The sequence below is a fragment of the Arachis hypogaea genome, chromosome 16 (assembly GCF_003086295.3).
Source record: "Arachis hypogaea cultivar Tifrunner chromosome 16, arahy.Tifrunner.gnm2.J5K5, whole genome shotgun sequence".
Taxonomy (NCBI): Eukaryota; Viridiplantae; Streptophyta; class Magnoliopsida; order Fabales; family Fabaceae; genus Arachis; species Arachis hypogaea.
In genome coordinates, this window is record NC_092051.1 from 63350804 (window position 1) to 63368998 (window position 18195).

The 18195-nt window shown below is 38.2% G+C and overlaps 1 non-coding gene across 1 annotated transcript; it reads left to right on the plus strand.

Moving 5' to 3' along the window:
- Positions 1-13896: 13896 nt before the first annotated feature.
- On the plus strand, positions 13897-14004 carry LOC112760578 (small nucleolar RNA R71). Its single transcript, XR_003181011.1, has one exon. It is a non-coding gene; the product is annotated as a small nucleolar RNA R71 (small nucleolar RNA).
- The last annotated feature ends 4191 nt before the right edge of the window (positions 14005-18195 follow it).

Consider the following 18195-nt stretch of genomic DNA (forward strand, 5'->3'; position numbering starts at 1 on the left):
GCCCTACCACCTTCTCCTTTCAGAGGGAAACATTCCGAGGGAGCGTGCCCTACCACCTTCCTCTGGTTGCGAGAAATATGAGTGAGAAGCCTAGCATCAACTCACACATCCGAACGTAGGCGGAAGACTTTCACAGCCCATATGACGGATAACAATACATATCACAATCACGTATTCAATCTAAGAGGCCACTGCTCATAGCACACTTCCACTCATACTCATCACAACCATCATCAATTCATAAGTTCCATTCCGAACTGCTTAGTTCATTAGTTTCTCAAATTCGTTGTCAGCAATCACCATATTTACCACTCTTCCTTCTCTCTCAACCAATTCATCCTCACTACACCAGAAACCTAAACCTCTGTTTGCTAACTTTTCAAAGAAAAACCCAATTAAACCTCCTAGGACCTTTCCCATGTCCCAAAATCTAAAAATTGAGCCCAAGAGTCTTAAAATGGTGTCACAGAAGCTTACAAGCTTGCTGGGAAGGTCAAATAGTTGAAAAAAAGTTTTAAATTTGAGAAACAGGCGTGTGTGTGTGCACAGAAGTGTACGTATGCACGCCCAGGAAGATTTTTAAAGTGCACGTACGCACAGGGGTGTGCGAACGCGTAGGTACAAAAATTTTCAAGTCTGTTCACTCATACAAGCCGTGCTAATGCCCCCAACAGACTGACCTTCCCAACGTGTGCGTGTGTACATGACTGTGCGTACGCACAGGTTGCAATTCCTCATTGGTGTGTGCGCGCACAAGTTGTGCTAGCGCTGCAAATAGCATGCCCATCCCTGCCTGTGCGTACGCACAGGTCTGTGCTTGCGCACAGGTTTAAAATCTTGCATGGTTGTGCATGCGCGCAAGGCTGTCCATGCGCACATACTAGAAATCACAAAATTCTGCAGCTTTGCAGAATTTCAAATTTTCACACCAAACTTTGAATGATCATAACTTCGTCTACAAAAATCCAAATTGTACAGACTTTATATCAATTTGAAGAGTTTTCAATGAACTTTAATTTAAAGTAAATCCCAACCAATTTTAAAAACTGAGGCTCAAGTTATGATCCGTCAAAGTTCACCAAAAATTTGTTTTTATCAAAAACCTTAAAACTTACTTTCAACAAAACCCTCACTTCAAAACCATACTACTCACAATCCAATACCAAATCAATCTCATTTCAACCATACCAAAACAACCCAAAATTCATAACAAACACTACTTCAACCATTTTCTCAATCACACAACCTTCTAAACCATTCAACAATTTCTAATCCAACTAAATTCACATTTTCCACTTTCCATTAACCTTATTAACATCAACAAACCCCATCAACCATTAATAATCCTCAAAAGTCACCATTTTCCAATTCCCACATCATACACCAACACCATCATTTACCATAATCAACACAACTCATCAATAATCATCAACAATACTAACAACTCTTAACAACCATAACAAATATCAACATTCATCCTCAATTTCATCAACATCAACAACCATCATAACACTCATAATCAATATCAACCATTAACAATATGAACAATCACTACAAATCCTCATCAATTTCAATAATCATCAATCCCTCCTTGATTACAATTAAATCACACATTCATCATCTACCTTCATCATCATTAAATACCAACAATCATCATCAAACTTATATACTCCTCATACCAAAACTCCATATCATCATCACTATCATATAAGTTATTCCCAAACATCAAAATCACATACAATCAAAGATACACCCAAAGCATTCAATCCTATCTTAAGGTCAACTAGCCTAAGTTTCCAGAAACATTACATATTCCATATAGGAAACCAAAACCATACCTTGGCCGATTCCCAAACACACCAAACACCAAATCGAAGCCACCAAACTTGATCGAAAGCCTCAACCAACTCCAACCAACACCAAAGCTCAAACTAACAACACATATATCACTAACATCAAAACCTAAGATACACAAAATAACTAAATACAAGGGTTTAGTGAAATCTTATCTTACCCAACTAGATTAGGGGTAAAATCCAATAATTACTCTCTACTAGAGATCACCTAAACAAGCAAAACCACAAAACTTGCTTAAAATCCCAGCACAAAAATGTGCAGAAACTTAGGGCAGAAAACTGGGGCGTGAAGACAGAAATATTACCAAATTTCTTTAGATAAAAAGGAAGAGCTCGTCAAGAGCTTCACGTGGCCGCAAATGGCTCGTTAATTGGAGCTCTGTAGCTCAAGATATGGCTCCCAAAAGGTGGAGGTGAATAGTGAAACCCCACCCTCACCTCTCTTCTTTCTCAATCCGAGCTCTTTCTCATTTGGGGAGAAGAATGAGTGGAAAAGCTCATTTAATGAGCTTATATATGTTGGGTCTTGGGCCCGGTTAGGGCCCAGTCCAACTCGTTAGCGTTTTTAGCCCGTTTGCCCCACTTTGGGTCAACACCTTTAAGATTAGTGTCCAATTTTTTATTCTAAATTATTTTTATCCTTTCAAAATAATAAATCCATTTTCCCAAAATCTCATTTTTCCACAATACGCAGTTCTGGACAGACTAGAGCCGGTACTGCCAGCTTAAGTGCTAGTACGTATTTTTACAAAAACTTTTCGAAAAAGCTACATTTTCCAACTTAGAAAAATCAACTAAAATCAAAATTCACCTTTCTATTTTCAAATTAAAACTTCTAAATTTTGAATCTATTTCGGGCACTAAAATTATTTTATTTAAAACGGTTTTACGTGAAAACTCTGGTTCTTACACCTTTTTCTACTCTACTTTGCTCGAGGACGAGCAAAACTCTTAGGTTTGGTGTTGCAAAAGCTTTTCTTTTAGCCTTCTACCTTTCCTAAGTATGGAAGAAGAGGATGGAGCAAACTAGGAAGTGATGAGCGGATAATATATACGCTTTTTGGCATTATTTTTAATATGTTTTTAGTATATTTTAGTTAGTTTCTATTATGTTTTTATTAGTTTCTATTCAAAAATCATATTTCTGGACTTTACTATGAGTTTGTGTGTTTTTCTGTGATTTTAGATAATTTCTAGCTGAAATTGAGGGACCTGAGCAAAATTCTGATTCAGAGGCTGAAAAAGGACTGCAGATGCTGTTGGATTCTGACCTACCTGCACTCGAAGTGGATTTTCTGGAGCTACAAAAGCCCAATTGGCGCGCTCTCAATTGCGTTGAAAAGTAGACATCCTGGGCTTTCCAGAAATATATAATAGTCCATACTTTGCCCGAGATTTGATGGCCCAAACTGGTGTTCCAAGTCAGCATAAAAATTATGGCGTCAAAACGCCAGAACTGGCATAAAAGCTGGAGTTAAATGCCCAAACTGGCACAAAAGCTGGCGTTTAACTTCAAGAAAAGTCTCTACATGTGAAAGCTTCAATTCTAAGCCCAAGCACACACCAAAGGAGCCCGGAAGTTGATTCTGCATCATTTACTCATTTCTGTAAACCCTAGGCTACTAGTTTTCTATAGATAAGACCTTTTGCTATTGTATTTACACACCTCATGACACTTTACACGTTTCATATTGTATTCTCTACGGCATGAGTCTCTAAACTCCATGGTTGGGGGTGAGGAGCTCTGCTATGTCTCGATGAATTAATGCAATTACTACTGTTTTCCATTCTATGACGCTTGTTTCTATTCTAAGATATTCACTCGCAGTTCAACCTGACGAATGTGATGATCCGTGACACTCATCATTATTCTCACCTATGAATGCGTGCCTGACAACCACCTCTGTTCTATCTGCAATAGCTTGAGTGCATATCTCTTGGGTTTCTAATCTAAGATTAGAACCTTCGTGGTATAGGCTAGAATTATTGGCTAAACTTGTCTGTGGTATTCTGAGTAGGATCTGGGAAGGGATGACTATGACGAGCTTCAAACTCACGAGTGCTGGGCGTAGTGACAGACACAAAAGGATCAATGGATGAGCAACACGAGTGAGAACCGACAGATGATTAGCCGTGCGGTGACAGCGCATTTGGACCATTTTCACTGAGAGGACGGATTGTAGCCATTCACAACGGTGATCCACCAACATACAGCTTGCCATGGAAGGAGCCTTGCATGTGTGAAGAAGAAGACAGTAGGAAAGCAGAGATTCAGAAGACAGAGCATCTCCAAAACCTCAACCTGTTCTCCATTACTGCATAACAAGTATTTATTTCATGTTCTTTTACTTTTTACAATTAAAACTAAGAATCATTACTGATATCCTGACTAAGAATTACAAGATAACCATAGCTTGCTTCAAGTAGACAATCTCCGTGGGATCGACCCTTACTCACGTAAGGTATTACTTGGACGACTCAGTGCACTTGCTGGTTAGTTGTGCGGAATTGTAAAAGTGTGATTGTAATTTCGTGCACCAAGTTTTTGGCGCCGTTGCCGGGGATTGTTCTAGTTTGGACAATTGATGGTTTATCTTGTTGCTTAGATTAGGAATAATTTATTTTTGTTGGTTTAGAGCCACTAAATTTGAGTCTTTTATTTGAGTTTAGTTTCATATTTTAAGTTTGGTGTTAATTGCATGCTTTTATTTTCTTTCAATTTTTCGAATTTGCATGTTCTTAGTTCTTTCTTGATCTTTAAAAATTCTAAGTTTGGTGTCTTCTTTGTGTTTTCCTTTAATTTTTCGAAAATTTGTGTTTGATTTTCTAAAAATTTTAAGTTTGGTGTCCCTTGTGCTTTTATTCACATAAAAATTTTTCAAAAATTTGTTCTTGGTGTTCATCTTGATCTTCAAAGTGTTCTTAGTGTTTATCTGGACATTCAAAGTTTTCTTGTTTGTTCTCTTTGTTTTGATCTAAAATTTCTAAGTTTAGTGCCATTTTGTTGTTTTTCTCTTTCCTCATTAAAATTCAAAACTTAAAAAAATACATTTTCCTTATTTTACTCATAAATTTCAAAATCATATTTTTTTTAGTCAAGTCAAAATTCTAATTTCAAAAATTGATCTTTTCAAATATTTTTCAAAAATCAAATCTTTTTAATTTCTTCAATCATATATTTTCAATCATATCTTTTTCAATAAATTGCAATCATATCTTCTCAATCATATCTTTTTCAAAATAATTTTCAATCATATCTTTCTGATTGCTAAATCCAAAATCTTCTTAATTTATTAATTAATTTAGTTATCAATTTACTTTTATTTCATTTTCTTCTAATTTTTGAAACTTTTCTTTTATCTTCCATTTATTTTGTTTTATTTTATTCGGTTACTTTTAATTAAATAAAATAAAAAAATTTAAAAATATAATTTATTTGCAATTCATATCAATTCCCTTTTCTCTATCATGGACATAAGTGGAAATGAAAAGTCTAGAAGGACTCTGGGGTCATATGCTAACCCCATTACAGCTGCATATGGGAGTAGCATCTGTATACCTCCCATGAAAGCAAGCAATTTTGAGCTAAATCCTCAGCTCATTATCATGGTGCAGCAGAATTGCTAGTATTTTGGTCTTCCACAGGAAGAACCTACTGAGTTTCTGGCATAGTTCTTACAAATTGCTGACACAATACGTGATAAAGAAGTGAATCAAGATGTCTACAGATTATTACTGTTTCCATTTGCTGTAAAAGATCAAGCTAAGAGGTGGTTAAATAACCAACCCACAGCAAGCATAAAAACATGGAGACAATTATCAGACAAATTCCTGAATCAATTTTACCCTCCAAAAAGGATGACACAGCTGAGGCTGGACATCCAAGGCTTTAAACAAGAGGATCATGAATCCCTTTATAATGCTTGGGAAAGGTACAGAGGGATGCTAAGGAAATGCCCCTCTGAAATGTTTTAAGAGTGGGTACAGTTAGACATCTTCTACTATGGGCTTACAGAAAGAGCTCAAATGTCTCTAGACTACTCAGCTGGTGGATCTATACACATGAGAAAGACGATTGAAGAAGCTCAAGAACTCATAGATACGGTTGCTAGAAATCAACATCTGTACTCAAGCAGTGAGACTTCTATAAAAGAAGAGGCTAGGACAGTAACTACTAATCCTAATCCTCAAGAACAGATTGTTGAACTTAATCAGCAATTACTCCTTATGACAAAACAATTAGCAGAATTAAAAGAGATGCTCCAAGACACTAAAAATGCTAGCAAGAATATGGAAGCACAATTGAATCAGACAAGACAGCAACTATCTAAACAGATAACAGAAGAATGCCAAGCTGTCCAACTAAGGAGCGGGAAGACATTGAATAATTCAGCTCAAAGTAGCAGAAAGCCAAGAAGGGAACAACTGACAGAGGATGACCAAACCATTGTCCAAAATCCCTCTAAGGACAGAAAAAGCCCAGAGAGGAATAATTATGGCGTTCAAACGCCATAAAAGGGTGAAAAATTGGCGTCAAACGCCCAGTGGATGCCCACTTCTGGCGTTCAAATGCCAGAAAAGGGTGGGAAGCTGGCGTTAAACGCCCATCCAGCACCTAATCCTGGTGTTCAAATGCCAATAAGGGATCAGACACTTGCAAGTGCTGATAATAACCCCTCTAAGAAGGTTTCTTCAACCACCACTGTAGGGAATAAACCTGCAGCAACTAAGGTTGAAGAATATAAAGCCAAGATGCCTTATCCTCAAAAACTCTGCCAAGAGGAACAGGATAAACAATTTGCCCGCTTTGCAGACTATCTCAGGACTATTGAAATAAAGATCCCATTTGCAAAGGCACTTGAGCAAATACCCTCTTATACTAAGTTCATGAAAGAGATCTTAAGTCATACGAAGGATTGGAGAGAAACTGAAAATGTTTTTCTCACTGAAGAATGCAGTGCAGTCATTCTGAAAAGCTTACTAGAAAAGCCTAAAGATCCAGGAAGCTTTATGATACTGTGGACATTAGAGGGTACTTGTACCAAGACAGCTCTATGTGACCTTGGAGCAAGTATCAACCTAATACCTGCATCCACTATCAGAAAGCTTGGCTTGACTGAAGAAGTCAAACCAACCCAGATATGTCTTCAACTTGCTGATGGCTCCATTAAATATCCATCAGGCTAATTGAGGACATGATTGTCAAGGTTGGGCCATTTGCCTTTCCCACTGACTTTTTAGTGCTGGAAATGGAGGAGCACAAGAGTGCAACTCTCATTCTAGGAAGACCCTTCCTAGCAACTGGACGAACTCTCATTGATGTCCAAAAAGGGGAAGTGACCCTGAGAGTCAATGAGGATGAGTTCAAGTTAAATGTTGTCAAAGCTATGCAGCATCCAGACACATCAAATGACTGCATGAGCATTGATATTATTGACTCCTTGGTGGAAGAGATTGGTGTGCGAAATCGTGATCATTCCATTCCTTGGTAACGCCGCTAAAAACTCAATACGTACGTTCATGATCTTATATCTGTTTCACAACTTCGTACAACTAACCAGCAAGTGCATTGGGTCGTCCAAGTAATAAACCTTATGTGAGTAAGGGTCGATCCCACGGAGATTGTCGGTATGAAGCAAGTTATGGTCATCTTGTAAATCTTAGTCAGGCAGATATCAAATGGTTATGGAGTTTTCGAATAATAATAACAAATAAACAGAAAATAAAGATAGAGATACTTATGTAAATCATTGGTGAGAATTTCAGATAAGCGTATAGAGATGCTTTCGTTCCTTTGAACCTCTGCTTTCCTACTGTCTTCATCCAATCATTCCTACTCCTTTCCATGGCAAGCTGTATGTTAGGCATCATTGTTGTCAATGGCTACATCCTATCCTCTCAGTAAAAATGGTCTAATGCGCTGTCACTGCATGGGTAATCATCTGTCGGTTCTCGATCATACTGGAATAGGATCCATTGATCCTTTTGCGTTTGTCACTATGCCCAGCAGTCGCGAGTTTGAAGCTCGTCACAGCCATCCCTTCCCAGATCCTACTCGGAATACCATAGATAAGGTTTAGACTTTCCGAATCTCAGGAATGGCCATCCATGGGTTCTAACTTATACCACGAAGATTCTGATTAAGGAATCCAAGAGATACTCATTCAATCTAAGGCAGAACGGAAGTGGTTGTCAGGCACGTGTTCATAGGGAATGATGATGACTGTCACGATCACCACATTCATGTTGAGGTGCGAATGGATATCTTGGAAGCGGAATAAGTTGAATTGAATAGAAAAACAGTAGTACTTTGTATTAATTCATGAGGAACAGCAGAGCTCCACACCTTAATCTATGGTGTGTAGAAACTCTACCGTTGAAAATACATAAGTGATGAAGGTCCAGGCATGTCCGAATGGCCAGCCCCCATACGTGATGAATATGATCCAAAGTTCAACTAAAAATCATAAGATGTAAATACAATAGTAAAAAGTCCTATTTATACTAAACTAGCTACTAGGGTTTACAAAAGTAAGTAATTGATGCATAAATCCACTTCCGGGGCCCACATGGTGTGTGCTTGGGATGAGCTTGAAGTTTACACGTGCAGAGGCTTCTTTTGGAGTTGAAAGCCAATTTGTAACGTGTTTTTGGCGTTCAACTCTGGTTCGTGACGTGTTTCTGTCGTTTAACTCCAGACTGCAGCGTAGAACTGGCGTTCAACGCCCTTTTGCGTCATCTAAACTCGGCTAAAGTATGGACTATTATATATTTCTGGAAAGCCCTGGATACCTACTTTCCAACGAAATTGGAAGCGCGCCATTTTGTGCTTTGTAGCTCCAGAAAATCCACTTTGAGTGCAGGGAGGTCAGAATCCAACAGCATCAGCATTCCTTCTTCTACCTCTGAATCTGATTTTTGCTCAAGTCCCTCAATTTCAGCCAGAAAATACCTGAAATCATAGAAAAACACAAAAACTCATAGTAAAGTCCAGAAATGTGAATTTAACATAAAAACTAATAAAAACATCCCTAAAAGTAACTAGATCCTACTAAAATCATACAAAAAACAATGCCAAAAAGCGTATAAATTATCCGCTCATCACAACACCAAACTTAAATTGTTGCTTGTCCCCAAGCAACTGAAAATCAAATAGGATAAAAAGAAGGGAATATACTATAAATTCCAAAATATCAATGAAACATAGCTCCAATCAGATGAGCGGGACTTGTAGCTTTTTGCCTCTTGAATAGTTTTGGCATCTCACTTTATCCATTGAAGTTCAGAATGATTGGCATCTATAGGAACTTAGAATTCAGATAGTGTTATTGATTCTCCTAGTTCAGTATGTTGATTCTTGAACACAGCTACTTTATGAGTCTTGGCCGTGGCCCTAAGCACTTTGTTTTCCAGTATTACCACCGGATACATAAATGCCACAGACACATAATTGGGTGAACCTTTTCAGATTGTGACTCAGCTTTGCTAAAGTCCCCAATTAGAGGTGTCCAGGGTTCTTAAGCACACTCTTCTTTTGCTTTGGACCTTGACTTTAACCGCTCAGTCTCAAGTTTTCACTTGACACATTCACGCCACAAGCACATGGTAAGGGACAGCTTGGTTTAGCCGCTTAGGCTAGGATTTTATTCCTTTAGGCTCTCCTATCCACTGATGCTCAAAGCCTTAGATCCTTTTTATTTACCCTTGCCTTTTGGTTTTAAGGGTTATTGGCTTTTTGCTCTTGCCTTTTGGTTTTAAGAGCTTTTGGCTTTTTCTGCTTGCTTTTTCCTTTTCTATTTTTTTTCGCCATTTTTTTTCTGTAAGCTTTTGTATTCACTGCTTTATCTTGCTTCAAGAATCATTTTGATGATTTTTCAGATTATCAAATAACATGTCTCCTTGTCATCATTCTTTCAAGAGCCAACATATTTAACATTCTAAAACACCAATTTCAAAAAGATATATGCACTGTTCAAGCATTCATTTAGAAAACAAAAAGTATTGTCTCCACATCAATATAATTAAACTAAGTTCAAGGATAAATTCGAAACTCATGTACTTCTTGTTCTTTTGAATTAAAAACATTTTTCATTTAAGAGAGGTGATGGATTCATAGGACATTCATAACTTTAAGACAAAGTTGCTAAATACTAATGATCATGTAATAAGACACTAACATAGATAAGCACTTAACATAAAGAAAACGAAAAACAGAAAATTTGAGAACAAGGAATGAGTCCACCTTAGTGATGGTGGCGTTTTCTTCTTGAGGAACCACTGATGTCCTTGAGCTCTTCTATGTCTCTTCCTTGTCTTTGTTGCTCCTCCCTCATAGCTCTTTGATCTTCTCTAATTTCATGGAGGATGATTGAGTGCTCTTGATGTTCCACCCTTAGTTGTCCCATGTTGGAACTCAGTTCTCCTAAGGAGGTGTTGATTTGCTCCCAAAAGTTCTGTGGAGGAAAGTGCATCCCTTGAGGCATCTCAGGGATTTCTTGGTGATGAGCTTGTTCATGCGTCTCTTGAGATCCATGAATAGGCTCTCTTGTTTGCTCCATCCTTTTCTTAGTGATGGGCTTGTCCTCATCAATGAGGATATCTCCCTCTATGTCAATCCCAGCCGAATTGCATAGATGGCAAATGAGGTGAGGAAAGGCTAACCTTGCCACAGTGGAGGTCTTGTCAGCCACCTTGTAGAGTTCTTGAGGTATAATCTCATGAACCTCCACCTCTTCTCCAATCATGATGCTATGGATCATGATGGCTCGGTTTATAGTAACTTCAGACCGGTTGCTAGTGGGAATGATTGAGCGTTGAATGAACTCCAACCATCCTCTAGCTACAGGCATAAGGTCCAGTCTTCTCAGTTGAACTGGTTTGCCCTTTGAGTCAATCTTCCATTGAGCTCCTTCAACACATATGTCCATGAGGACTTGGTCCAACCTTTGATCAAACTTGACTCTCCTTGTGTAGGGGCATGCGTTCTCTTCCATCATTGGCAAGTTGAACGCCAACCTCACATTTTTCAGACTAAAATCTAAGTAATTCCCCCGAACCATGGTGAGATAATTCTTTGGGTTTGGGTTCTTACTTTGATCATGGTTCTTAGTGATCCATGCATTAGCATAGAACTCTTGAACCATTAGAATTCCGACTTGTTGGATGGGGTTTGTTAGAACTTCCCAACCTCTTCTTTGGATCTCATGTCGGATCTCCGGATACTCATTTTTCTTGAGTTTGAAAGGGACCTCGGGGATCACCTTCTTCTTGGCCACAACATCATAGAAGTGGTCTTGATGGGCTTTGGAGATGAATCTTTCCATCTCCCATGACTCAAAGGTGGAAGCTTTTGTCTTCCCTTTCCCTTTTCTAGAGGATTCTCCGGTCTTAGGTGCCATCAATGGTAATGGAAAAACAAAAAGCTTTATGCTTTTACCACACCAAACTTAGAATTTTTGCTCGCCCTCGAGCAAGAGAAGAAAGAATAGTAGAAGAAGAAGAAGATATGGAGGAGAGGGAGAGAGAGTTGTGTTTCGGCCAAGAAGGGGAAGAGAGGGATGTGTTGTGTGAAAATGAAGAAGAATGGAGAGGTTTATATAGCGGAGGGAGAGGGGTTAATGCTCGGCCATATGGGGTGGGTTTGGGTGGGAAAGTGATTTTAAATTTTGAAGGTAGGTGGGGTTTATGAGGTAGGTTTATGGGGAAGAGTAGATGGACGTGAGTGGTGAATGGGTAATAGGGAAGAGAGCTTTGAGGTGATTGGTGAAGGGTTTTGGGGAAGGGTGTTTATTGGGAAGAGAGGATGAACATTGAGAAGAGGGAAGAATATGAGTGGACGTAGGTGGGGATCCTGTGGGGTCCACAGATGCTGAGATGATCCTGTGGGGTCCACAGATCCTGAGGTGTCAAGAATTTGCATCCCTGCACCAATTAGGCATCTAAAATGCCTTTGCATGCAACTCTGGCGTTTAAACGCCGAATTGGTGCTTGTTCTGGGCGTTCAGCGCCCAGATGCAGCATGTTTCTGGCGTTGAACGCCAGTTCTATGCTTGTTTCTGGCGTTCAGCGCCAGCTTTCCTCAGTGTGCATTTCTGGCGCCTGAACGCCAGAATGCTGCTTATTTCTGGCGTTCAACGCCAGATCCATGCTCTGTTCTGGCGTTGAATGCCAGCCAGATGCTCTTTACTGGCGTTTAAACGCCAGTAAGGCCTTCCTCCAGGGTGTGATTTTTCTTTTGCTATTTTTGATTCTGTTTTTGATTTTTCTATTTATTTTGTGACTCCACATGATCATGAACCTAATAAAACATGAAAGAAAAACAAAAATAAAAATAAAATTAGATAAATAAAGATTGGATTGCTTCCCAACAAGCACTTCTTAAATGTCAATAGCTTGACAGTGGGCTCTCATGGAGCCTCACAGATGTTCAGAGCATTATTAAGATTTTCCAACACCAAACTTAGAGTTTGACTGTGGGGGCTCTGGTTGACTCTGTTTTGAGAGAAGCTTACTGTGCCTCTTTTCCTTGTTTACAGAAGGGTGACCTTGAGTTTTAAACACAAGGGAGTCCTCATTTAATTGAAGGACTAGTTTACCTCTGTCAACATCAATCACAGCTCTTGCTGTGGCTAGGAAGGGTCTTCCAAGGATGATGGATTCATCCTCATCCTTCCCAGTATCTAGGATTATGAAATCAGCAGGGATGTAAAGGCCTTTAACCTTTACTAACACGTCCTCTGCTTGTCCATAAGCCTCTTTTCTTGAGTTGTTTGCCATCTCTAATGAGATTCTGGCAGCTTACACCTCAAAGATTCCAAGTTTCTCCATTACGGAGAGTGGCATGAGGTTTATTCCTGACCCAAGGTCACACAGAGCCTTCTCAAAGGTCATGGTGCTATGGTACAGGGTATTAGGAACTTTCCAGGATCCTGTTCCTTCTGAGGCAATCTCAGTTGATCCAATGCATTTAGTTCATTGGTGAACAGGGGAGGTTCATCTCCCCAAGTCTCTTTACCAAATAAATTGGCATTCAGCTTCATGATTGCACCAAGGAACTTGGCAACTTGCTCTTCAGTAACATCCTCATTCTCTTCAGATGAGGAATACTCATCAGAGCTCATGAATGGCATAAGGAGGTTCAATGGAATCTCCATGGTCTCTAGATGAGTCTCAGATTCCTTTGGTTCCTCAGAGGGGAACTCCCTATTGATCACTAGACGTCCCAGGAAGTCTTCCTCCTTGGGATTCACGTCCTCCCCTTCTTCCTTGGATTCGGCCATGATTGTTATATCAATGGCCTTGCACTCTCTCTTTGGATTCTCTTCTGTATTACTTGGGAGAGTACTAGGAGGAGTTTCAGTGATCTTCTTACTCAGCTGGCCCACTTGTGCCACCAAATTTCTAATGGAGGACCTTGTTTCATTCATGAAACTCAAAGTGGCCTTAGATAGACCAGAGACTAAATTTGCCAAGCTAGATGGATTCTGCTCAGAATTCTCTGTCTGTTGCTGAGTGGACGATGGAAAAGGTTTACTATTGTTAAACCTATTTCTTCCACCATTAGTAAAGCCTAGTTGAGGCTTTTGTTGATCCTTCCATGAGAAATTTGGGTGATTTCTCCATGAGGGGTTATAGGTGTTTCCATAAGGTTCACCCATATAATTTACCTCTGCTATTGCAGGGTTCTCAGGATCGTAAGCCTCTTCTTCAGAAGATGCCTCTTGAGTACTATTGGATGCAGCCTGCATTCCATTCAGACTCTGAGAAATCATATTGACTTGCTGAGTTAATATTTTATTCTGGGCTAATATGGCATTCAGAGTATCAATTTCAAGAATTCCTTTCTTCTGAGGCGTCCCATTACTCACAGGATTCCTCTCAGAAGTGTACATGAACTGGTTATTAGCAACCATGTCAATAAGTTCTTGAGCTTCTGCAGGCGTTTTCTTTAGGTGAATGGATCCACTGCTGAAGTATCCAATGACATCTTAGCTAATTCAGACAGACCATCATAGAATATATCCAGAATGGTCCATTCTGAAAGCATGTCAGAAGGGCACTTTTTGGTCAGTTGCTTGTATCTCTCCCAAGCTTCATAGAGGGATTCACCTTCTTTCTGTCTGAAGGTTTGAACATCCACTCTAAGCTTACTGAGCTTTTGAGGAGGATAGAACTTGGCTAAGAAAGCCATGACCAGCTTATCCCAAGAGTTTAGGCTATCCTTGGGTTGAGAGTCCAACCACACTCTAGCTCTGTCTCTTACAACAAAAGGGAAAAGCATGAGCCTGTAGACTTCAGGATCTACTCCATTAGTCTTAACATTATCACAGATCTGCAAGAATTCAGTTAAGAACTGAAAGGGATCTTCAGATGGAAGTCCATGAAACTTGCAGTTTTGTTGCATCAGAGAAACTAGTTGAGGCTTAAGCTCAAAATTGTTTGCTCCAATGGTAGGAATGGAGATGCTTCTTCCATGTGAATTGGAATTTGGTGCAGTAAAGTCACCAAGTTATTATTATTTTCAGCTGCCATCTCCTCTTCCTTTTCAAAAATTTCTGTAAGGTTGTCTCTGGATTGTTGTAATTTAGCTTCTCTTAGTTTCCTCTTCAGAGTCCTTTCAGGTTCAGGGTCTGCTTCAACAAGAATGTTCTTGTCCTTGCTCCTGCTCATGTAAAAAAAAAAAGAGGACTAAAGATACCGGGGATCCTCTTTACCACAGTATAGAGGTTCCCTTGTGTGAGTAGAAGAAAAGAAGAATAAGAATGTAGAAGAGAAGAATTCGAACTCAGAGGAGAGGAAGGGGTTCGAATTTTGGGGTGAAGAGAAGTGTTAGTAGATGAATAAATAAATAGAAGGAGATGGGAGAGAGGGAATTTCAAAAACTAAATTTTGAAAAAGAGTTAATGATTTTCGAAAATTAAGATAAAATTAAAATTAAAATTAAAAATTGAAACAATTAATTAATTAAAAAGAATTTTTTGAAAAAGAGGAAGGTATTTTCAAAAATTAGAGAGGGATAGTTAGTTAGGTAGTTTTGAAAGAGATAAGAAACAAACAAAAAGTCAATTAGTTAGTTGAAAAAGATTTGAAATTCAATTTTGAAAAGATAAGAAGATAAGAAGTTAGAAAATATATTTGAAAAAGATATGATATGAAAAGGTATGATTAAAAAGATATGATTTTGAAAAAGATAAGATAAAAAGATATTTTTGAAAAGATATCATTGAAATTAGTTTTGAAAAAGATTTGATTTTTAAAATCACAATCAATGACTTGATTCACAAGAAATCATAAGATAAGATTCTAGAACTTAAAGTTTGAATCTTTCTTAACAAGCAAGTAACAAACTTGAAATTTTTGAATCAAAACATTAATTGTTGATAATATTTTCGAAAATTATGAGATAAAATTAGGAAAAAGATTTTTGAAAAATATTTTTTTAAAATTTTCGAAAATAATTAAGAAAAAATGAAAAAGATATGATTTTTGAAAAAGATAAGATTTTTAAATTGAAAATTTGATTTGACTCATAAGAAACAACTAAATTTTTTAAAAAGTTTTGAAAAAGTCAACTCAAATTTTGAAAATTTATGAGTGAAAAAGGAAAAGATATTTTTTTATTTTTGAATTTTTAATGATGAAAGAGAAAAACATCAAAAAGACTCAATGCATGAGGATTTTTAGATCAAAACAATGAATGCATGCAAGAACTCTATGAATGTCAAGATGAACACTAAGAACACTATGAATGTTAAGATGAAAGCCAAGAACATATTTTTGAAAAATTTTTGATGCAAAGAAAACATGCAAGACACCAAACTTAGAAATCTTTAATGCTTAGACATTAAGAATTCAAGAATGCATATGAAAAACACCATGCAACACAAAACAATATAATATGAAGATCAATCAAGAAGGTTTATCAAGAACAACTTGAAGATCATGATGAATGCAATGCATGAATGCAATTTTCAAAAAAAAAAAAAGCAAGATGAGTATGCAATTGACACCAAACTTAAAATTTGACACAAGACTCAAACAAACAACAAAAAATATTTTTGGTTTTTATGATTTTATGATTTTTTTTGTATTTTCTTTTAATTTTTTTTTCGAAAAACATATAGGAAAAAGAAAATAAGAAATTCAAAATTTTTAATAAGAATCCCAGGAATCTTTCAATGTTGGCCTAAAGCTCCAATCCAAGGGTTGGGCGTGGCTTAATAGCCAGCCAGCTTTAGGATATAAATCAGGCATGCAACAGCTGATATTCCAGTTAACTTGCCTCTATGCTAATGGTTGGAAGCCACAGTCCAAAAGAATTAGACATGGCTTTACAGCCAGCCAGGCTTCAACATGCTTCATGAAACACTAGAATTCATTCTTAAAAATTTAGAATAATTTTCGAAAACAGATGAGAAATTTTTGAAAGATTTTTGAAAATAAAACAAAAAGAAAATTACCTAATCTGAGCAACAAGATGAACCGTCAGTTGTCCAAACTCGAACAATCCCCGGCAACGGCGCCAAAAACTTGGTGCACGAAATTGTGATCCCTGGTAATGGCTCCAAAAACTTGGTGTGCGAAATCGTGATCATTCCATTCCTTGGTAATGGTGCTAAAAACATAATACGCACGTTCATGATCTTATATCTGTTTCACAACTTCGTACAACTAACCAGCAAGTGCACTGGGTCATCCAAGTAATAAACCTTACGTGAGTAAGGGTCGATCCCACGGAGATTGTCGGTATGAAGCAAGCTATGGTCATCTTGTAAATCTCAGTCAGGCGGATATCAAATGGTTATGGAGTTTTCGAATAATAATAATAAATAAACAGAAAATAAAGATAGAAATACTTATGTAAATCATTGGTGAGAATTTCAGATAAGCGTATAGAGATGCTTTCGTTCCTCTGAACCTCTGCTTTCCTGCTGTCTTCATCCAATCATTCCTACTCCTTTCCATGGCAAGCTATATGTTAGGCATCACCATTGTCAATGGCTACATCCTATCCTCTCAGTGAAAATGGTCTAATGCGCTGTCACTGCATGGCTAATTATCTGTCGGTTTTTGATCATACTGGAATAGGATCCATTGATCCTTTTGCGTTTGTCACTACGCCCAGCAGTCGCGAGTTTGAAGCTCGTCAGAGCCATCCCTTCCCAGATCCTACTCGGAATACCACAGACAAGGTTTAGACTTTCCGGATCTCAGGAATGGCCATCCATGGGTTCTAACTCATACCACGAAGATTCTGATTAAGGAATCCAAGAGATACTCATTCAATCTAAGGCAGAACGGAAGTGGTTGTCAGGCACGTGTTCATAGGGAATGATGATAACTGTCACGATCACCACATTCATGTTGAGGTGCAAATGGATATCTTAGAAGCGGAATAAGTTGAATTGAATAGAAAAACAGTAGTACTTTGTATTAATTCACGAGGAACAGCAGAGCTCTACACCTTCATCTATGGTGTGTAAACACTCTACCGTTGAAAATACATAAGTGATGAAGGTCCAGGCATGGCCAAATGGCCAGCCCCCATACGTGATCAATATGATCCAAAGTTCAACTAAAAATCATAAGATGTAAATACATTAGTAAAAAGTCCTATTTATACTAAACTAGCTACTAGGGTTTACAAAAGTAAGTAATTGATGCATAAATCCACTTCCGGGACCCACTTGGTGTGTGCTTGGGCTGAGCTTGAAGTTTACACATGCAGAGGCTTCTTTTGGAGATGAACGCCAAGTTGTAACGTATTTTTGGCGTTCAACTCTAGTTCGTAACGTGTTTCTGGCGTTTAACTCTAGACTACAGCGTAGAACTGGCGTTCAACGCCCTTTTGCATCGTCTAAACTCGGCCAAATTATAAACTATTATATATTTCTGGAAAGCCCTGGATGTCTACTTTACAACGCAATTGGAAGCGCGCCATTTTGAGTTCTGTAGCTCCAGAAAATCCACTTTGAGTGCAGGGAGGTCAGAATCCAACAGCATCAGCAGTCCTTCTTCTACCTCTGAATCTGATTTTTGCTCAAGTCCCTCAATTTCAGCCAGAAAATACCTGAAATCACAGAAAAATACACAAACTCATAGTAAAGTCCAGAAATGTGAATTTAACATAAAAACTAATAAAAACATCCCTAAAATTAACTAGATCATACTAAAATCATACTAAAAACAATGCCAAAAAGCGTATAAATTATCCGCTCATCAGAGATCAATATGACTGAGAGTCTAGAATCAGAGCTAGAGGACTTCTTTAAAGATGTTCAGCCTGATCTAGAGGAACTAGAGGAAATAAATGAACCTCTGAAAATTCCTCAGGAAAAGG